General features: G+C 45.5%; 1 long non-coding RNA gene across 1 annotated transcript; it reads right to left on the reverse strand.

Moving 5' to 3' along the window:
• Positions 1 to 7,108: 7,108 nt before the first annotated feature.
• LOC122938541 lies at positions 7,109 to 19,268 on the reverse strand. Its single transcript, XR_006390033.1, has 3 exons — positions 19,214 to 19,268; positions 7,288 to 7,433; positions 7,109 to 7,157 (listed from the first exon to the last, which is right to left on the reverse strand). It is a non-coding gene; the product is annotated as an uncharacterized LOC122938541 (long non-coding RNA).
• Positions 19,269 to 19,755: the final 487 nt, after the last annotated feature.

Raw genomic sequence — 19,755 nt, forward strand, 5'->3', positions numbered from 1 at the left:
GTCTGGTTGTGACAGTACCCCTCCCTCTACGAGTGGACTCCGGACACTCAGAACCCACCTTCTCAGGATGGGACCTATGGAAAGCCCTGATGAGACGAGAGGCCTTAATGTCCGTCACTGGGACCCACATCCTCTCCTCAGGACCATACCCCTCCCACTGAACAAGGTACTGAAGAGAACCGCGGACAAGACGAGAATCCACAATCCTAGAGACCTGAAATTCAAGATTCCCATCAACCATAATCGGAGGAGGAGGCAAAGGTTGAGGGTACAATGGGTTGAACATAAGGTTTCAATAAGGACTTATGAAAAACATTATGGATCTTCCAAGTCTGAGGAAGATCAAGACGGTATGCAACAGGATTGATGACAGACAGGATTTTGTAAGGCCCAATAAACCTAGGACCCAACTTCCAGGAGGGAACCTTCAATTTGATATTCTTGGTAGACAACCACACCAGATCACCAACATTCAGGTCCGGACCATACACACGTCTCTTATCAGCCACACGCTTATATCTCTCACTCATGCTCTTTAGATTATCTTGAATCTTTTGCCAAATAGACTGACAAAGACGAGGAGAATCTGTCCTCATCAGGTAAACCAGAAGACCCCTCTCCCGAGAAAGTCCCAAACTGTGGATGAAACCCATATGCACCAAAAAATGGTGACTTATCAGAGGACTCCTGACGACGGTTATTTAAAGCAAACTCAGCAAGGGACAAAAAAGAACACCAATCCTCCTGATTCTCCGCCACAAAACAACGCAGATATGTCTCCAGATTCTGATTGACGCGCTCTGTCTGGCCATTCGACTGCGGGTGGAAAGCAGAAGAGAATGACAACCGAACACCCAAGCGAGAACAGAAAGCCTTCCAGAATCTGGAAACAAACTGCGTGCCCCTATCAGAGACTATGTCTGAAGGAATACCGTGCAATTTGACAATGTGATCAACAAATGCCTGCGCCAGCGTCTTAGCATTGGGCAAACCAGGAAAAGGGATGAAATGCACCATTTTGCTAAAACGGTCCACCACCACCAGAATCACAGTCTTCCCCGAGGAACGAGGCAGGTCCGTTATGAAGTCCATGGACAGATGTGTCCAAGGACGGGAAGGAATGGGTAAGGGAAGGAGAGGACCTGATGGCCGTGAATGAGGGACTTTGGCACGAGCGCAAGTCTCGCAGGCTGCCACAAAACCCTCAACCGACTTACGAAGCGCAGGCCACCAGAATCTCCGAGCGATGAGATCCAGTGTGGCTCTTACCCCCGGGTGCCCAGCAAGGACCGTATCGTGGTGTTCTTTAAAAATCTTGTGTCTTAAAGCGAGAGGCACAAACAACCTCCCAGGAGGACAAAGATCAGGAGCCTCTGACTGGGCTGCCTGCACCTCTGCCTCCAATTCAGGAAAAAGAGCAGAGACCACCACACCTTCAGCCAAAATGGGACCCGGGTCTTCAAAATTCCCGCCTCCCGGAAAACAACGTGACAGGGCATCTGCCTTCACATTCTTAACTCCAGGGCGGAACGTGACAACAAAATTAAACCTAGAAAAGAACAACGACCATCTGGCCTGTCTCGGGTTCAGACGCTTGGCTGACTCCAAGTAGGCCAGATTTTTATGGTCAGTAAATACGGTAATAGGGTGTCTGGCTCCCTCTAGCCAATGGCGCCATTCCTCAAAAGCCAACTTGATGGCCAACAATTCCCTATCTCCCACATCGTAATTTCTCTCTGCGGAGGAGAGTTTTCTTGAGAAAAAGGCACACGGTCGCCAATTGGCAGGAGAGGAACCCTGAGACAAGACCGCCCCCACACCCACCTCAGAAGCATCAACCTCAACTATGAAGGGTAAAGAAACATCAGGTTGCACCAAGATGGGAGCGGAAGCAAAACTCTCCTTGATATCAGAAAAAGCCTTACGCGCCTCTACTGACCAAGAAGAAAAATCTACCCCCTTTCTGGTCATATCAGTGAGTGGTTTAACAATAGAAGAATAATTCAAAATGAACTTCCTGTAATAATTGGCAAAGCCCAAAAAACGCATCAGCGCCTTTTGATTCTCAGGAAGCTGCCACTCAAGCACAGCGCGGACCTTCTCGGGGTCCATGCGAAAACCAGAAGCGGAGAGAAGAAACCCCAGAAATTGAATTTCTGGAACCGCAAACACACATTTTTCCAGTTTCGCATATAATTTATTCTCCCGCAGGATGAGCAAGACCTGACGTAAATGTTCCTTATGAGTTTTGAAATCGGGAGAAAAAATCAAAATGTCATCCAAATACACCAATACAAATTTTCCCATCAAATGATAAAAAATGCTGTTCACGAAATGCTGAAAAACGGCTGGGGCATTCATCAAACCAAAGGCATAACCAAATTTTCAAAATGGCCCTCAGGGGTATTGAAGGCCGTCTTCCATTCGTCCCCTTCTCTGACCCTGACCAGGTTGTATGCCCCTCTTAAATCTAATTTGGAAAAGACTTTAGCCCCAACAACCTGGTTAAATAGGTCCGGGATCAGAGGAAGCGGATAAGGGTCACGAATTGTGATATTGTTCAGCTCCCTGAAATCCAGACAAGGTCTTAAAGAACCATCTTTTTTCTTAACAAAGAAAAAACCAGCAGCAACAGGTGACTTCGAGGGTCGTATGTGTCCCTTTCTCAGACTCTCAGAGATATAAGCACGCATAGCGATCCTCTCAGGTTGGGAAAGATTGTATAAACGAGATTTAGGCAGCTTGGCGTCTGGGATGAGATTAATAGGGCAATCGTACTCCCTGTGCGGGGGCAAATCCTGAACTCCACTCTCAGAGAAGACATCCGAAAATTCAGAGAGAAAAGATGGTACAGTCTTAGTAGCAACCTCAGAAACAGATGTCATGAGGCAATTCTCTCTGCAAAAGTCACTCCAACCATTTATTTGCCTCGCTTGCCAATCAATGGTGGGGTTATGCTTAGTGAGCCAGGGCAGCCCCAACACCAGAGGGGTGGGTAAACCGCTAAGGACGAAACATGACACATCCTCAACATGAGCATCACTCACAATTAAACAGGATATTGTGAACTATGCCCTTTAATGATTTTTGAGAAAGTGGAGCGGAATCGATAGCAAAAACAGGAATATCCTTTCCCAAAGTGCGCACCTGGAAACCATGAGTTATCGCAAATTGATTATCAATGAGATTAACCGCTGCTCCACTATCCACAAAATCTCACAAAAATGTTCTTGCTCTCTAGCGCCACCCTAGCCGGCAGGACAAAACGGGAACTACAAGCAAATGGAAAACCTTCAATTTCCGCCTCAACCCTGCCAATAGTAACAGACGGAACATTTTTAAAAGATTTTTTCCTGTTTGTTTCTTTATTACTCCCAGGAAACTGCCTGAATCTCCTAGAGGGACAAATATTTGCCAAATGATTTATACCTCCACAACAAAAACAAACCCTCCCATGCGAGCTGAATCTTCTATTGTCAGAAGCAATCAACCCCAGCTGCATGGGCTCCTGCTCAGAATGGGCTGACGGCGACTGAGACCCCTGCGCACAGAACGGGACCGCTGCACTGTCCTGGGACTGAGTATGACAGGAAGGGGACATCTCTCCTCTCTCTCTAAGACGCCTGTCAATACGAACGGCCTGAGACATAGCAGAGTCCAAAGAAATAGGCCTCTCATGAAAGGCAAATGCATCTTTCAATCCCTCTGAAAGACCATGGCAAAATTGACTTCGGAGCGCAGCATCATTCCAACCAGTATCAACTGCCCATCTCCGAAATTCTGAGCAGTATATTTCTGCGGATTGTTTACCCTGGCATAATAGACGTAGTCTAGACTCAGCCAGAGCAATACGATCCGGATCATCATATATCTGACCCAGGGCTAAAAAGAATTCATCCACTGAACGGAGAGGCCGTGCCCCCTCCGGCAGCGAAAAGGCCCAGGACTGAGCGTTACCTCTGAGCAGCGATATAATGATCCCCACCCTCCGTTCCTCATCACCAGAGGAGTGGGGAAGAAGGCGAAAATGGAGTTTGCAAGCCTCTCTAAAACGCACAAAATTCTCACTACCCCCGGAGAACGTATCCGGGAGCGAGATCTTAGGCTCAGAACAAACTCCATGAACGCAAGCTGAACCGGTCACTTGAAGCTGAGAAAAAGTCTTACGGAGATCAGCTACCTCCAATGAAAGACCCTGGAAGCGTTCAGCCAAAAGTGAAACCGGATCCATGCTTGAGACGGTTATGGCGGCTTATAATGTCACGGACGGTGTACAGGAAACAAGGCAAAGCAACATGTATAAACGACTCGCTGGATCCAAAAACTAAGGAACCAAGGGAGACCCCTGCAGAAGACCTGGCACTTTCCCTGGCTGCTCAGCCTATGCAAAGATCCGAATGGTGGAGGTTTGCATATCCACGAACCTTGACTATAAAGCCCTGAGCACCCTACAATAGTGAGGGGACACGACCACCGGCTCCCTACACAAGATACGGAGGGAGTCAGGGTCACCTGGGATCCAGCAAACAGAAAATAACAGATAAAGGTACAACACTTAGCTTTGAAGCAAACAGGAGGACAGAGTCAGCGTGCACACACACTCCAGGAAGTAGTATAAGCCGCCCAGAAAAGCCTTCTGGGGAAGAATTTAAAGGGAAGCAATTAGTCCAACACATGACAGCTTGAGAGAGGCTAACGAGAGGAGGAGCTGAATACCACAACACAGAAACTCAAGGAGGAGGTTCTGAAAGGCCTCTGTCAGAGCTTCTCAGCTGTCTGGTTGTGACACACACACACAGGGGGAAGGATAGTGACCACTACGCTCCACCCTCACCCCTGGCCCTGCCTACTTGCCTCACAAGTCCTGATGACAGGGGACAACTGGACGACAGTCCCTTACTTAGGATATGTGCAGGGAAGACAGACAAGACAAAATACGGAACGTGAACGGACCGGGTCAGAACCAAGAGAGCTACGCAGTACAAAGGGTTAAGCAAAGAATGGTCAGGAGAAGCCGGGGTCAAATACCAGGAGAGTAGAGAAGTACCAGAGGAGTCCGCAAAGAGTAGTCAGGTGGGAGCCGAGGTCACAATACCAGGACGGATGCGCAGTACAGGAGGAGCAGGCAAAGGATCGTCAGGGAACAGGATCAGGTGAGTATTCAGTAGTCCAACAAATAGCCAGGAACCTAGAATTAACAGGCAACCTGTGGCCAGCAGGCTGCCTGTATTTATAGTGGGGAGTGAGGGTCATGTGACGTGGCCAGCGTCACATGACCGACAGACCAACCAGTCGAGCACCGAGTGATCAGCTCGGCGCTCAAGGCAGACCTAGGAGCAGGGAGCCTCCCAGCTAGCAAAGCCGCCCTGGAAAAGAGGTCAAACACAGATCCTCGCTCCCGAAGCTAAGAAGCAGGTCTGCGGCTGATGAGAGACCGAGTGCGCCTTCGGAACCCCGTTACACTGCATGTGTTTTCACCTGTAACAGTCTCATATTTTTGTACATATTTAATATGTAATTTGGCTGAATAAGAAGAATACAGCAGAAAAAATCTGATCTGACAGAGCTTAAAGAAAAAGAAAACTTCCTGCCAGTGAATAGGTAGAATCTGTGAGTCTTCCCTGCTCTGTTTAGTGGTTTCTACTCACCTCAGTGGTTATCAGTAGGAATTTCTTCCTTACACTGGTCATCACCTCTAACATATGTATCTGTAGGAAATTCCTCCTTATATTGGTCATCATCTCTCACATATGTCTCTGTAGGAATTTCTTCCTTACTCTGGTCATCACCCCTCACGTTTGTCTCTGTAGAATTAATATTGCTCACATTTTTATCCACATTCAAAAGCTGCAAAAGAAAATATTATAAATATCAGCATCAGTTATAGACATTATCATAACAATCAAAAATAACAACAGCACCATTTATCTGAGCAAAATGGCTGTAGTTCTCCTAAAGCAGAACAGAGATATTAGATGATGGCTCAATGACGAGAACCTCATTCACATACTGTATGTATTGGTCTAGATATGCATCAAGTTGTTTCAGTGGAGGAAGTTGGCCTTCAGTGATGTTTGTCTCAGGAAAAAGGGAGGAAAAAAGAGGAATAAATCCATCCAGTTGGTTTCTTATTCCTGCTCCCAGTATCCATAACCACAGGGGCGTAGCTAAAAGCTCATGGGCCCTAGTGCAAGAGTTGAGCTTGGGCCCCCGTCCTTCAGTGCTTGTTGGAAAGGGGCAGGGGAGCACATAGCCTTCCTGCTGCCTGAGGCAAACATTGAAAGGGCACATTGAAATTCTTGACCTAACCCCTTCCCTCCAGCCAGAGGTGTAAATTGACCAGCATGCACTTTCTATAATGCCAGTGTCTTATGTGGCACAAGGGTCTTTGGGCCCCTCAGGCTCCTGGGCCCGGTAGCGACTGTTACCTCTGCACCCCCTATAGCTACGCCCCTGCATAACCAGAACATTTAAAGCGGTTCCAGGCATCTTTAATCCCATCATCTCACCATTTTTCTTTACACATACAGTATATAAAACATAAAATATAATGGGATGAAACAGGACTGAACACAAGGACTTCACAGCCTTCTACAGATCATAGAAGAATATCTCCATCTACCTGATGATCCTGTGGAAGAAGAGGACTGGGACATCTCTCTGGTGTTCTTCTCTTACTGGATCTTCCTGTAGGAGACACATACAGTGACTGAATTCATTCTTTACATACAGATAAATAAAATATATTTCTATTTAGTCCTGTCTATTACCTGATGATTTAAGGGCCTGGTGGTCCTCCATCATGGCCTCCTCATACAGATCCTTGTGTCCTTCTACATACTCCCACTCCTCCATGGAGAAATAGACAGTGACATCCTGACACCTTATAGGAACCTGACAACACAATGATACAGTCAACACCCAGACCCCTCCAGTGCTGTTACTGTATAATGTCCCAGCATTCCCAGCAGTGTCACCTCTCCAGTCAGCAGCTCCACCATCTTGTGGATGAGTTCTAGGATCTTCTGTGCATTGATTTCCTCATGTATCAGGGGGTGAGGTGAAGGCCCTGTGATTGGGCTCAGGGTTCTTCCCCATCCTTCAGACACAGGACCCTGACAGCGCTCACTAGAGGTCTTCTTCACCACTGTGTAATCCTGGATATGGGGAGACACAGTAATAAATATCACTACTGACATTTCCAGAGTCCATCACCTCTACAGCCATGTCCATCTGTTATTACCATAGATAAGAATAATGTAATCTGACATCATCAGAATCTCTCACCTCTCCAGTAAGATGTAAGAGTATCTCTAGGGTGAGATTTATTATCATCTCTGCCATTTTGTCTCTGTTCCTATCCCTGATAGGTCAATCAGGCAAACTCTGTTAAATGGAAGATATTAATTGAAATGTTTCTATATCGTAGGAACCTAAATGGAAAGAAGAAATAATGTAAAAAAAAAACAAAAAAACACAGAATCCCATGTAAAAATATATTAATTAGTTAGGATAACTGTCGTATTTTTATTTTTTTTGGGAGTATTTGATTGTGGTGATTAATATCTCCTTGGTGGCCCTATTTCAACTTTTCACTGTGTATTCAATTACCCCTTAATTCCACAGTTTTGTTCCCTGTACTGCCTACTTTTACCTCTGCTTAAAATAGGGTTGCTAGGCATGGTCCGTGATAGATGGAGCACGCTGCGTGCAAGGTCACATTCCTGACAGCCAGGGACTGTAAGTAAATGATTAAAGCCAGGTCCTCCCCAGCAGCTGATAACAGTGCCTGGGCTGTGTGCACTTCTCCCTGTCCCTGCGCTTGGCAGACGCTCCCTCACTCAGCAGAGCTGGAGAATGCAGAGCTGAAGCAGTGCAGACCAGGGAAGGAAGATCTGCCGTCTGCTCAGTGTATAAAGGAAAGCAACATGTGGTAAGAGGACCCCTCTGTGCTGGAAGAGATTAACCCTTTAGGGGGGAGGGCTATGGTTACTGACACTTTTGGGGGACTATTGTTACTGGCTAGTGAGGGCAGGCGGGATTAGCCTCAGGGTGAGGGCAGTGGCGGCCATCTTAACTGAATAGTGAGATTGCAGTTTTATGCAGACTGGTTGCTAAGGGCTGAATCTTTTTATATATGGGGTAAGTCAGTCTAATAATAACTGATTCTGGAATATCATGTTATTAGTAACTACATATATGAAAATTGAAATTGGGGTCTAAATGTGACAGTTATGGGAAACATTTTAGTAGATATTACTTTGAACTACAAAATACACACGGTCGAGTGCATGAGGCCTAAGTGTCATGTCTGGAGGAAACCAGGCACTGCTCATCACCTGCCCGATACCAACCATGGCAGCATCATGCTGAATGGGGCAAAGAACAGAGACAGAGATATTCTTGAAGGGGTTGAGTCCTCTCAGACATTGGTGGCATATCGCTCCTCCAGAACATACACTCCAAAGGGAATGAGAGGACATTGTGCATGCTCTCTATTCACTTTTATGGGAGTTCCCAAAATAGCTGAGTGAGTGGTGAGCTATTTTCAAAACTCTCATAGAAGTGAATGGAAAGTGGCTGCACTTGCACGGTGGGCTTTCATTCCCTTTGGGGTCCCGTTCTGGAGATAGGAGGATCTGAAAAGCCAGCAATATGTCACTAATGTCTGAGTTGAGACAGTCTCTTTAACCACCTCCCGACCGCCTAACGCACCGATGCGTCCGGGAGGTGGTTGATTTATTCCTCCTGGACGCATCGGCGCGTCATCTCGCGAGACGCGAGATTACCTGTGAACGCGCGCACACAGGCGCGCGCGCTCACAGGAACGGAAGGTAAGCGAGTGGATCTCCAGCATGCCAGCGGCGATCGCTCGCTGGCAGGCTGGAGATCTGATTTTTTTAACCCCTAACAGGTATATTAGACGCTGTTTTGATAACAGCATCTAATATACCTGCTACCTGGTCCTCTGGAGGTCCCTTTTGTTTGGATCGACCACCAGAGGACACAGGCAGCTCAGTAAAGTCGCACCAAACACCACACTACACTACACCCCACCCCCCCCGTCCCCGTCACTTATTAACCCCTTATGAACCCCTGATCACCCATGATCACCCCATATAAACTCCCTGATCACCCCCCTGTCATTGATCACCCCCCTGTCAGGCTCCGTTCAGACGTCCGTATGATTTTTACGGATCCACGGATACATGGATCGGATCCGCAAAACACATGCGGACGTCTGAATGGAGCCTTACAGGGGGGTGATCAATGACAGGCGGGTGATCACCCATATAGATTCCCTGATCACCCCCTGTCATTGATCACCCCCCTGTAAGGCTCCATTCAGACGTCCGTATGATTTTTACGGATCCATGGATACATGGATCGGATCCGCAAAACACATGCGGATGTCTGAATGGAGCCTTACAGGGGGGTGATCAATGACAGGCGGGTGATCACCCATATACACTCCCTGATCACCCCCTGTCATTGATCACCCCCCTGTCATTGATCACCCCCCTGTAGGGCTCCATTCAGACGTCCGCATGTGTTTTGGTATCCATGGATCCGTAAAAATCATGCGGACGTCTGAATGGAGCCTTACAGGGGGTGATCAATGACAGAGGGGTGATCACCCATATTCACTCCCTGATCACACCCTGTCATTGATCACCCCCCTGTAAGGCTCCATTCAGACATCCGCATGTGTTTTGCGGATCCGATCCATGTATCCATGGATCCGTAAAAATCATGCGGACGTCTGAATGGAGCCTTACAGGGGGTGATCAATGACAGAGGGGTGATCACCCATATACACTCCCTGATCACCCCCTGTCATTGATCACCCCCCTGTAAGGCTCCATTCAGACATCCGCATGTGTTTTGCGGATCCGATCCATGTATCCATGGATCCGTAAAAATCATGCGGACGTCTGAATGGAGCCTTACAGGGGGTGATCAATGACAGAGGGGTGATCACCCATATACACTCCCTGATCACCCCCTGTCATTGATCACCCCCCTGTAAGGCTCCATTCAGACGTCCGCATGTGTTTTGCGGATCCGATCCATGGATCCGTAAAAATCATACGGACGTCTGAATGGAGCCTTACCAGGGGGGTGATCAATGACAGGGGGGTGATCAGGGAGTCTATATGGGTGATCACCCCCCTGTCATTGATCACCCCCCTGTCATTGATCACCCCCCCCTGTAAGGCTCCATTCAGACATTTTTTTGGCCCAAGTTAGCGGAAATTTTTTGTGTTTTTGTTTTTTCTTACTAAGTCTCATATTCCACTAACTTGCGACAAAAAATAAAAAAATTCTAGGAACTCGCCGTGTCATTTTACATATACCCATGCTGGGTGAGAAAAATATCTAAAAAAGTTGTCTTTTTCCAAGATATTTCTCTCACCCAGCATGGGTATATGTAAAATGACACCCCAAAACACATTCCCCAACTTCTCCTGAGTACGGCGATACCAGATGTGTGACACTTTTTTGCAGCCAAGGTGGGCAAAGGGGCACATATTCCAAAGTGCACCTTTCGGATTTCGCAGGCCATTTTTTACAGATTTTGATTGCAAGGTACTTCTCACACATTTGGGCCCCTAAATTGCCAGGGCAGTATAACTACGCCACAAGTGACCCCATTTTGGAAAGAAGACACCCCAAGGTATTCCGTGAGGGGCACGGCGAGTTCCTAGAATTTTTTATTTTTTGTCACAAGTTAGCGGAAAATGATGATTTTTCTTTTTTTTTCTTTTTTCCTTACAAAGTCTCATATTCCACTAACTTGCGACAAAAAAAAAAAATTCTAGGAACTCGCCGTGCCCCTCACAGAATACCTTGGGGTGTCTTCTTTCCAAAATGGGGTCACTTGTGGCGTAGTTATACTGCCCTGGCAATTTAGGGGCCCAAATGTGTGAGAAGTACCTTGCAATCAAAATGTGTAAAAAATGGCCTGCGAAATCCGAAAGGTGCACTTTGGAATATGTGCCCCTTTGCCCACCTTGGCTGCAAAAAAGTGTCACACATCTGGTATCGCCGTACTCAGGAGAAGTTGGGGAATGTGTTTTGGGGTGTCATTTTACATATACCCATGCTGGGTGAGAGAAATATCTTGGTCAAGTGCCAACTTTGTATAAAAAAATGGGAAAAGTTGTCTTTTGCCAAGATATTTCTCTCACCCAGCATGGGTATATGTAAAATGACACCCCAAAACACATTCCCCAACTTCTCCTGAGTATGGCGATACCAGATGTGTCACACTTTTTTGCAGCCTCGGTGGGCAAAGGGGCACATATTCCAAAGTGCACCTTTCGGATTTCATCGGTCATTTTTTACACATTTTGATTGCAAAGTTCTTCTCACACATTTGGGCCCCTAAATTGCCAGGGCAGTATAACTACCCCACAAGTGACCCCATTTTGGAAAGAAGACACCCCAAGGTATTCCGTGAGGGGCATGGTGAGTTCCTAGAATTTTTTTATTTTTTGTCGCAAGTTAGTGGAATATGAGACTTTGTAAGAAAAAAATAAAAATAAAAAATCATCATCATTTTCCGCTAACTTGTGACAAAAAATAAAAAGTTCTATGAACTCACTATGCCCATCAGCGAATACCTAAGGGTGTCTACTTTCCGAAATGGGGTCATTTGTGGGGGTTTTCTACTGTCTGGGCATTGTAGAACCTCAGGAATCATGACAGGTGCTCAGAAAGTCAGAGCTGTTTCAAAAAGCGGAAATTCAAATTTTTGTACCATAGTGTGTAAACGCTATAACTTTTACCCAAACCATTTATTTTTTTCCCAAACATTTTTTTTATCAAAGACATGTAGAACTATAAATTTAGCTAAAAATTTATATATGGATGTCGTTTTTTTTGCAAAATTTTACAGCTGAAAGTGAAAAATGTCATTTTTTTGCAAAAAAATCGTTACATTTCGATTAATAACAAAAAAAGTAAAAATGTCAGCAGCAATAAAATACCACCAAATGAAAGCTCTATTATTGAGAAGAAAAGGAGGTAAAATTCATTTGGGTGGTAAGTTGCATGACCGAGCGATAAACGGTGAAAGTAGTGTAGTGCCGAAGTGTAAAAAGTGGCCTGGTCATTAAGGGGGTTTCAGCTAGCGGGGCTGAAGTGGTTAATGAAAACCTGATCGAGTGATGTGGACCTCAGACTGGGCTGAAGGTTCACCTTCCAACAAGACAATGACCCTAATCACACGGCCAGGAGCGGCTTAACCCGTTCCTGTATCACAACATAACTGTACTTAGTAATTTTGACGTACAGTTGAAACTTGAAAATTTTGAATATCGTGCAAAAGGTCATTTATCTTAGTAATGCAACTTAAAATTAGAATATTGTGAAAAGGTTCAATATTCTAGGCTCAAAGTGTCACACTCTAGTCAGCTAATTAATCCGTAACCCCTGAGCAAAGGGGACCTGAGATTGTGACTTTGGGGTTTTCATAAGCTGTAAGCATATATCTTGCTTTGCATGTAATGAGTCTATCTCATATATTAGTTTTACCTTTTAAGTTGCATTACTGAAATAAATTTGCATGATATTCTAATTTTTCGAGTTTCACCTGTACTTCCTGCACCGTGACATACAATTACGTTCCAGGGATGGCAGGTTCTGTGCCTCACCCATCAGCAGAGAATGTCAGCTGTGATATATATAAATATCCTGTTTTAATGGTGAGATTAGAGTGAACAATCATGGGGGGATTGGTTGCCATCTTAGCTGAGGTGTTAAAGGTGTCTTCCTTCTCAACATTTATGGCAAATCTCCAGGATACGCCGTCAGTGTTAGACAGGTGTGGGACCCACCTCGGTGACATGCTCCCATCTCCAGAACTGGTACCTCGGAACCGAAGTGGAGTTTGGTTCCAAGTTTTACAGTGGTTTTCCATTTTAAAAATCAACTACTGAAGTTATTCAACAAAGTCTCGTGTGTCTTCGCGAGTAAATGACTTCAGCTCATCGGAGCCCATATATTTTAATACCGTACGGAGATCGATTACTAGAGATGAGCGAATCGAAGTTGACGAAGTGGAATTAGATCCTAATTTCAGGAAAAATTTGATTCGCACCGAATCCGAATTTCTTCACGCTTCGTGGTTTCGAATCAAATTTTTTCCTAAAATGGCTGCTGCACGTGTGAGGACATGAAGCAAGGAACTCTGGGAACGTGGGATCACCCTTAATGCCATGCATGCAGCCAATCAGCAAGACAGCCAGCCCTGTGATGTCACAGCCCTATAAATAGCCTCACTCATCCTGGATTCTGCCATTTTTCATGGTACTTAGTGCAGGGAGAGACGTCAGCAGGCGCTAGGGACAGTGCTAGGAAAGACTTCATTGTGCTAAAAAAAAGTTCAGGGAAAGATTATTCAAGGTGTAGGGAAAGGATAGGGAGGAATCATTCCACAGTGTTTATGTAAAACAGGGTTCAGTAGGGGAGGTTACAGCCTGGGTAATAGGAACAATTCTATTAAACCTTGCTGCACTGACTGGGGATTTGCCATTATACAGCTCTGTAATTCCAGCAAACCGTTCTTGTTATTGGGGTGCAAGTGCTGTTTAATACAGCCATTAACAGGGTTTATTACAAGGAAATATTTCTATGTCTTATTTGCCCTTGTGCGGTGCAGTTATATGTTCTACAGCATTTTGTGGCTTGTATTAATTGGGAAAAAAAAAAGGCTTATTAGCTGTTGTGTGGTAAAGTGCGAAAGTTACAGCCCTTTTTGGTGTGTATTAGTGACACAAAAATTTTTTTATTTGCCCTTTAGCGGTGCAGTTATATGTTCTAAAGCCCTTTTTGTTGTGTATTAGTGGCAAAAGAAAAATATATTTGACGTTCAGCGGTGTAGTTTGCAAGAAAAAATATGTGAACCCTTTGGAATGATATGGATTTCTGCACAAATTGGTCATAAAATGTGATCTGATCTTCATCTAAGTCACAACAATAGACAATCACAGTCTGCTTAACTAATAACACACAAAGAATTAAATGTTACCTTTTTTTATTGAACACACCATGTAAACATTCACAGTGTAGGTGGAAAAAGTATGTAAACCCCTAGACTAATGACATCTCCAAGAGCTAATTGGAGTGAGGTGTCAGCCAACTGGAGTCCAATCAATGAGATGAGATTGGAGATGTTTGTTACAGCTGCCCTGCCCCATAAAAAACACACACCAGTTCTGGGTTTGCTTTTCACAAGAAGCATTGCCTGATGTGAATGATGCCTCGCACAAAAGAGCTCTCAGAAGACCTACGATTAAGAATTGTTGACTTGCATAAAGCTGGAAAGGGTTATAAAACTATCTCCAAAATCCTTGCTGTTCATCAGTCCACGGTAAGACAAATTGTCTATAAATGGAGAAAGTTCAGCACTGCTGCTACTCTCCCTAGGAGTGGCCGTCCTGTAAAGATGACTGCAAGAGCACAGCACAGACTGCTCAATGAGGTGAAGAAGAATCCTAGAGTGTCAGCTAAAGACTTACAAAAGTCTCTGGCATATGCTAACATCCCTGTTAGCGAATCTACGATACGTAAAACACTAAACAAGAATGGATTTCATGGGAGGATACCACAGAGGAAGCCACTGCTGTCCAAAAAAAACATTGCTGCACGTTTACAGTTTGGACAAGAGCACCTGGATGTTCCACAGCAGTACTGGCAAAATATTCTGTGGACAGATGAAACCAAAGTTGAGTTGTTTGGAAGAAACACACAACACTATGTGTGGAGAAAAAGAGGCACAGCACCCCAACATCAAAACCTCATCCCAACTGTGAAGTATGGTAGTGGGGGCATCATGGTTTGGGGCTGTTTTGCTGTGTTAGGGCCTGGACGGATTGCTATCATCGAAGGAAAAAATGAATTCCCAAGTTTCTCAAGACATTTTGCAGGAGAACTTAAGGCCATCTGTCCACCAGCTGAAGCTCAACAGAAGATGGGTGTTGCAACAGGACAACGACCCAAAGCATAGAAGTAAATCAACAACAGAATGGCTTAAACAGAAGAAAATACGCCTTCTGGAGTGGCCCAGTCAGAGTCCTGACCTCAACCCGATTGAGATGCTGTGGCATGACCTCAAGAAAGCGATTCACACCAGACATCCCAAGAATATTGCTGAACTGAAACAGTTCTGTAAAGTGGAATGGCCAAGAATTACTCCTGACCGTTGTGCACGTCTGATCTGCAACTATAGGAAACGTTTGGTTGAAGTTATTGCTGCCAAAGGAGGTTCAACCAGCTATTAAATCCAAGGGTTCACATACTTTTTCCACCTGCACGGTGAATGTTTACATGGTGTGTTCAATAAAAACATGGTGACATTTAATTCTTTGTGTGTTATTAGTTAAGCAGACTGTGATTGTCTATTGTTGTGACTTAGATGAAGATCAGATCACATTTTATGACCAATTTGTGCAGAAATCCATATCATTCCAAAGGGTTCACATACTTTTTCTTGCAACTGTATGTTCTAAAGCCGTTTTTTTCATGTATTAGTGGCAAAAGGAAAATATATTTGACGTTCAGCGGTGCAGGTATATGTTCTAAAACCTTTTTTGGAGTGTATAAGTGGAAAAAAGAAAAATATATTTTCCATTTACAGGGCAGTTATATGTTCTAAAGCCTTTTGTGTTGTGTATAAATGGAAGAAAATAAGGGCCTATTTGCCGTTCCGCGGTGCAGTTATATGTTCTAAAGCTCTTTTGAACAGTGTATAAGTGGAAGAGTGTAGAGGTGTAAAAAATAAAAATAAATTTGACATTCAGCGGTGCAGTTATATGTTTTAAAGCCTTCTGTGAGAGTGTATAAGTGGAAAAAAGATAAATAAATTTGATGTTCAGCGGTGCAGTTATATGTTCTAAAGCCCTTTTGTGGAGTTTATAAGTGGAAAATAATAAGGACCTATTTGCCGTTCAGCTCTGCAGTTATATATTCTAAAGCCTTTTGTGGAGTGTATAAGTGGAAGAAAATAAGGGTCTATTTGCCGTTCAGTGGTGCAGTTATGTTCTAAAGCCCTTTTGTGGAGTGTATAAGTGGAAAAAAGAAAAATATATTTGACTTTCAGCTGTGCAGTTATATGTTCTAAAGCCTTTTGTGGAGCGTATAAGTGGAAAAAAATAAGGGCCTATTTGCCGTTCAGCGGTGCAGTTATATTTTCTAAGGCCCTTTTTTGCGTGTATTAGTGGCAGAAAAAAAGTATTTGCCGTTGTGTGGTGAAGTGAGAAAATTACAGCCCTTTTTGCCGTGTATTAGTGGAAAAAAAGGGGGCTTATTAGCCGTTTTGTGGTAAAGTGAGAAAATTTACTGACTTTTTTTGGGGTGTTTTAATTTCCTTTTTATTTATTTATTTGATCTAACAGTATGTCAGACAAAGAAGTGCCAGGCCCTGCACAGGGGAGTGACAGAGGCCTAAATGTTTCTGGTGCAGGCACAGATGGCAGCAGAGTAAGGGGGCGTGGCAGCAGGAGTCGCAGCGAGAGGCCTGAGCTCCCGGTATCCTCTAGCAGTCATGTCTTGACCAGCAACCCAGCGGTTCTTGAATGGTTGACTCGGTCATCCACTTCGTCCCAAGTGACATCAGACACCCCCAGCCAAGAGTCGGTGGGTTCGTCAGACACAACCCTTAGTTGGCGTGGCCCAGGAGCAGGCCCTGTGCCCTCATCTGTCCTAAAACTGCCTCTGTCCTTTTCTGATCCCTCATACAGAGAAGTATTATATGCTGTGGACTCAGCCCCACTATACAGCAAGGACGAGCTACTAGAGGGCAGTCAGCAGCTACTGGCCAGCCAAGATGTGGAGGAGACATCTGCCGCTTCCTCCACTAGGCGGGCAAGTAGTTATGAGGAGAGTGGCGTGGGAGCTGGTGTTGAGAGCGGTGAGGCTCCTGACCCAGAGACCATTGAGGAGGACATCAGTGACGTGCAGACAGTACTCGATGATGATGTAGCTGATCGCACTTGGGAGTTGGGTGAATTAGGGGCTTCATCATCATCGGGAGAAGAGGATGGCAACTTGCCCGTGAGGCAGCGGTGCCATCCTGGTGGAGACACACCATGGGTAACTCTTCTTTGTCCCTTATATGTATTTTCTACACTAATGCACTTTATTTGATTTGGTTTTGTATATCAATATGGACAACTTTTGAACTTTGTATCTGCTGTGTCTTCCTCCAGATGATGTCGCTTTTCCCTGTGCTGATGTCTTTTAATCATGTATTTAATTCTGTAATTGAGTCTAGAGTCGCTGATGAGCAGCTTTCTTCACCCGCCTAGTGAAGAAACTACTCACCAGCTGCAGCAGCTAGACCTGGAGCAGGACCTGAACCAGCAGGTGGTGGCATACTTGGACAGTACCCTGCCACCCCACATTGAAGAACCGCTGGATTACTGAACAGCCAAACTGGATTTGTGGCCGCAACTAGCAAAGTTCGCCGTGGAAAAGCTGTCCTGCCCGGCCAGTTGTGTGGCATCAGAGCAGGTGTTTAGTGCGGCGGGGACCATAGTTACCCCAAGAAAAACTCGCCTGTCCATCCAAAATGTGGAGAAACTAAACTTTTGTCAAGATCAATCAGGTGTGGATCAGCCAGTATTACCACCCACCAATGCCTGATGCATCAGACTAGATCATCCATGGTGCCACACCAACACTTTGACAAAAGAGACCAGTTTCTTCTATCTGCCTCAGCTGCTATTCTGATGCTGCCACCCACCTGATGCCACAAATCTGATGCCAATTGCTCCTTCTTTCACCCACCATCTTCAGCTGGTACTCATATTGCCACCCACCTCCCCACTCTGTCACCGGGTCACTCTGTGGTCTCCTGATGCTGCTGCTGCCACCTCCTCACTATGTCACCTTGTAACTCTGTGGTCTCCTGATGCTGCTGCCACCTCCCCACTCTGTGGTCTCCTGATGCTGCTGCCACCTCCACACTATGTTACCTTGCCACTATGTGGTATCCTGATGCTGCTGCCACCTCCACACTATGTTACCTTGACACACTGTGGTCTCCTCATGCTGCTGCCACCTCCACACTGTCCTTGTGCCACTCTGTGGCCTTCTCCTGATGCTGATGCTGCCGCCACCTCCGCACTCTGTCATTGTGCCACTCTGTGGCCTCCTGATGCTGTTTCCACCTCACCACTATGTCATAGAGTCACTTTGTGGACTTCTCATGCTGTTCCCACCCTCCCCACTTCATGACAGGGCTACCATTTTGTCTTTAGGCTTGGCTGACATCATCATTTATTTGACCCTTCTTCTGATCTGTCAGAAGGAAGAAAAAATGAGACGCACAACAGATTCTCTTTGTGTAGCAGCTGTAAGGCCTGTATGGTCCCATCAGAATTGGCTTGCGATTTGGTAGCCAAAAGCAGGAGTGGGTACAAAACACAGAAAACATGCAAATATTCCGTTCACGTGTCATCTCTGTTTTGTATCCACTCCTGTTTTTTTGGGCATTAGCAATACTGATCAATTACTGACCAAATGCTGACCGAGTGAAGGTGGATGCTCAACAGACAGGATCTGTTTGTTGGGGGTTATTGTTCTGACAGATCAGAGAAAGGGCAAAATAATCAGTGACGTCAACACAAACTTACTGCTGACACCCTCTCCACTCGGGGGGGGGGGGGGGGCTCTACTTGTATAAGCGTTTAATAGAACAGGTTCTGTAGACATCTATGTGGAATCAGCTGACGACGGGGTAAAAGGAGTGCGCTTCTTCTTGGCGCTAACATCGACCTGTAAGGCTTCATACTTGAGTTATTTGGTCAGTCTTTGGCCCGTGACTGCCCAAATAAGTGAAGTGTGCAGTGATTCTAAGAGCGACAGCTGTCATCTGCATGTCATACTGACTCACAGTATTAATTCCAGCAGACTCCCTATGTGTGTTACTGCAAGGCCCCTTCCTATCACAACCAATTCTCCTTTTTTTCCCTCCTGCCTTCCAAGAGCTATAATGTTTTTATTTTCCATCAGCGCAGCCATACAGAGGATTGTTTTTCACAAAATGAGTTGTTCTTCTTCGTGGCGGCATTCACAGTTCAACGTAATGTATGGTGAAAAAGTGAACAAATTGTATGTGGACTGGTAATGTGCAATACTGACCTCCGAGCGATCCCCTCTATCACCTTGTACCCCAACCCTTACATGACTGTGAGCAGACACTTACCTCCTCCTGCAGAGCAGCCCTGAGGTTGTTCTGTGCTTACAGGACCTGTGATGATGTCACAGCCATGTGTGGGAGGGGTCAGGAATCACATGACCAAGTATTGATCTATAGATGCTGAAGCCTAGTGAGTTAAAGGACCTTTGGTGATGTCATGACCATGTGACCATGTGTGGGCGGGGTCAGGCTCCAGGCTGTGCTGTCTGAGGAGATTCTTCTTGATAATGTGACGTGAGGTGACAGAGATGTGTGCGCCGCCTGAGGCTGTGTCAGAGAACAGGTGGATGGTGGTGGCAGAGCTGTAAGTTGGTGCAGATTTTAGGGTCCATTCACACGTCCGTCATTTGGGTCCGCATTCGTTCCGCAATTTGCGGACCCATTCAGTTTCAATGGGGCTGGAACAGATGCAAATCCGCATTTCCGGGATCCGCATCCGCATTTCCGGGATCCGCATCCGCATTTTCGGCATCTGCATCTTTTTGTTCGGGATCCACAATTCCGTTCCTGAAAAAAATAGAACATGTCCTATTCTTGTCCGCAATTGC

This window comes from Bufo gargarizans, chromosome 1 (genome assembly GCF_014858855.1).
Source record: "Bufo gargarizans isolate SCDJY-AF-19 chromosome 1, ASM1485885v1, whole genome shotgun sequence".
Taxonomy (NCBI): Eukaryota; Metazoa; Chordata; class Amphibia; order Anura; family Bufonidae; genus Bufo; species Bufo gargarizans.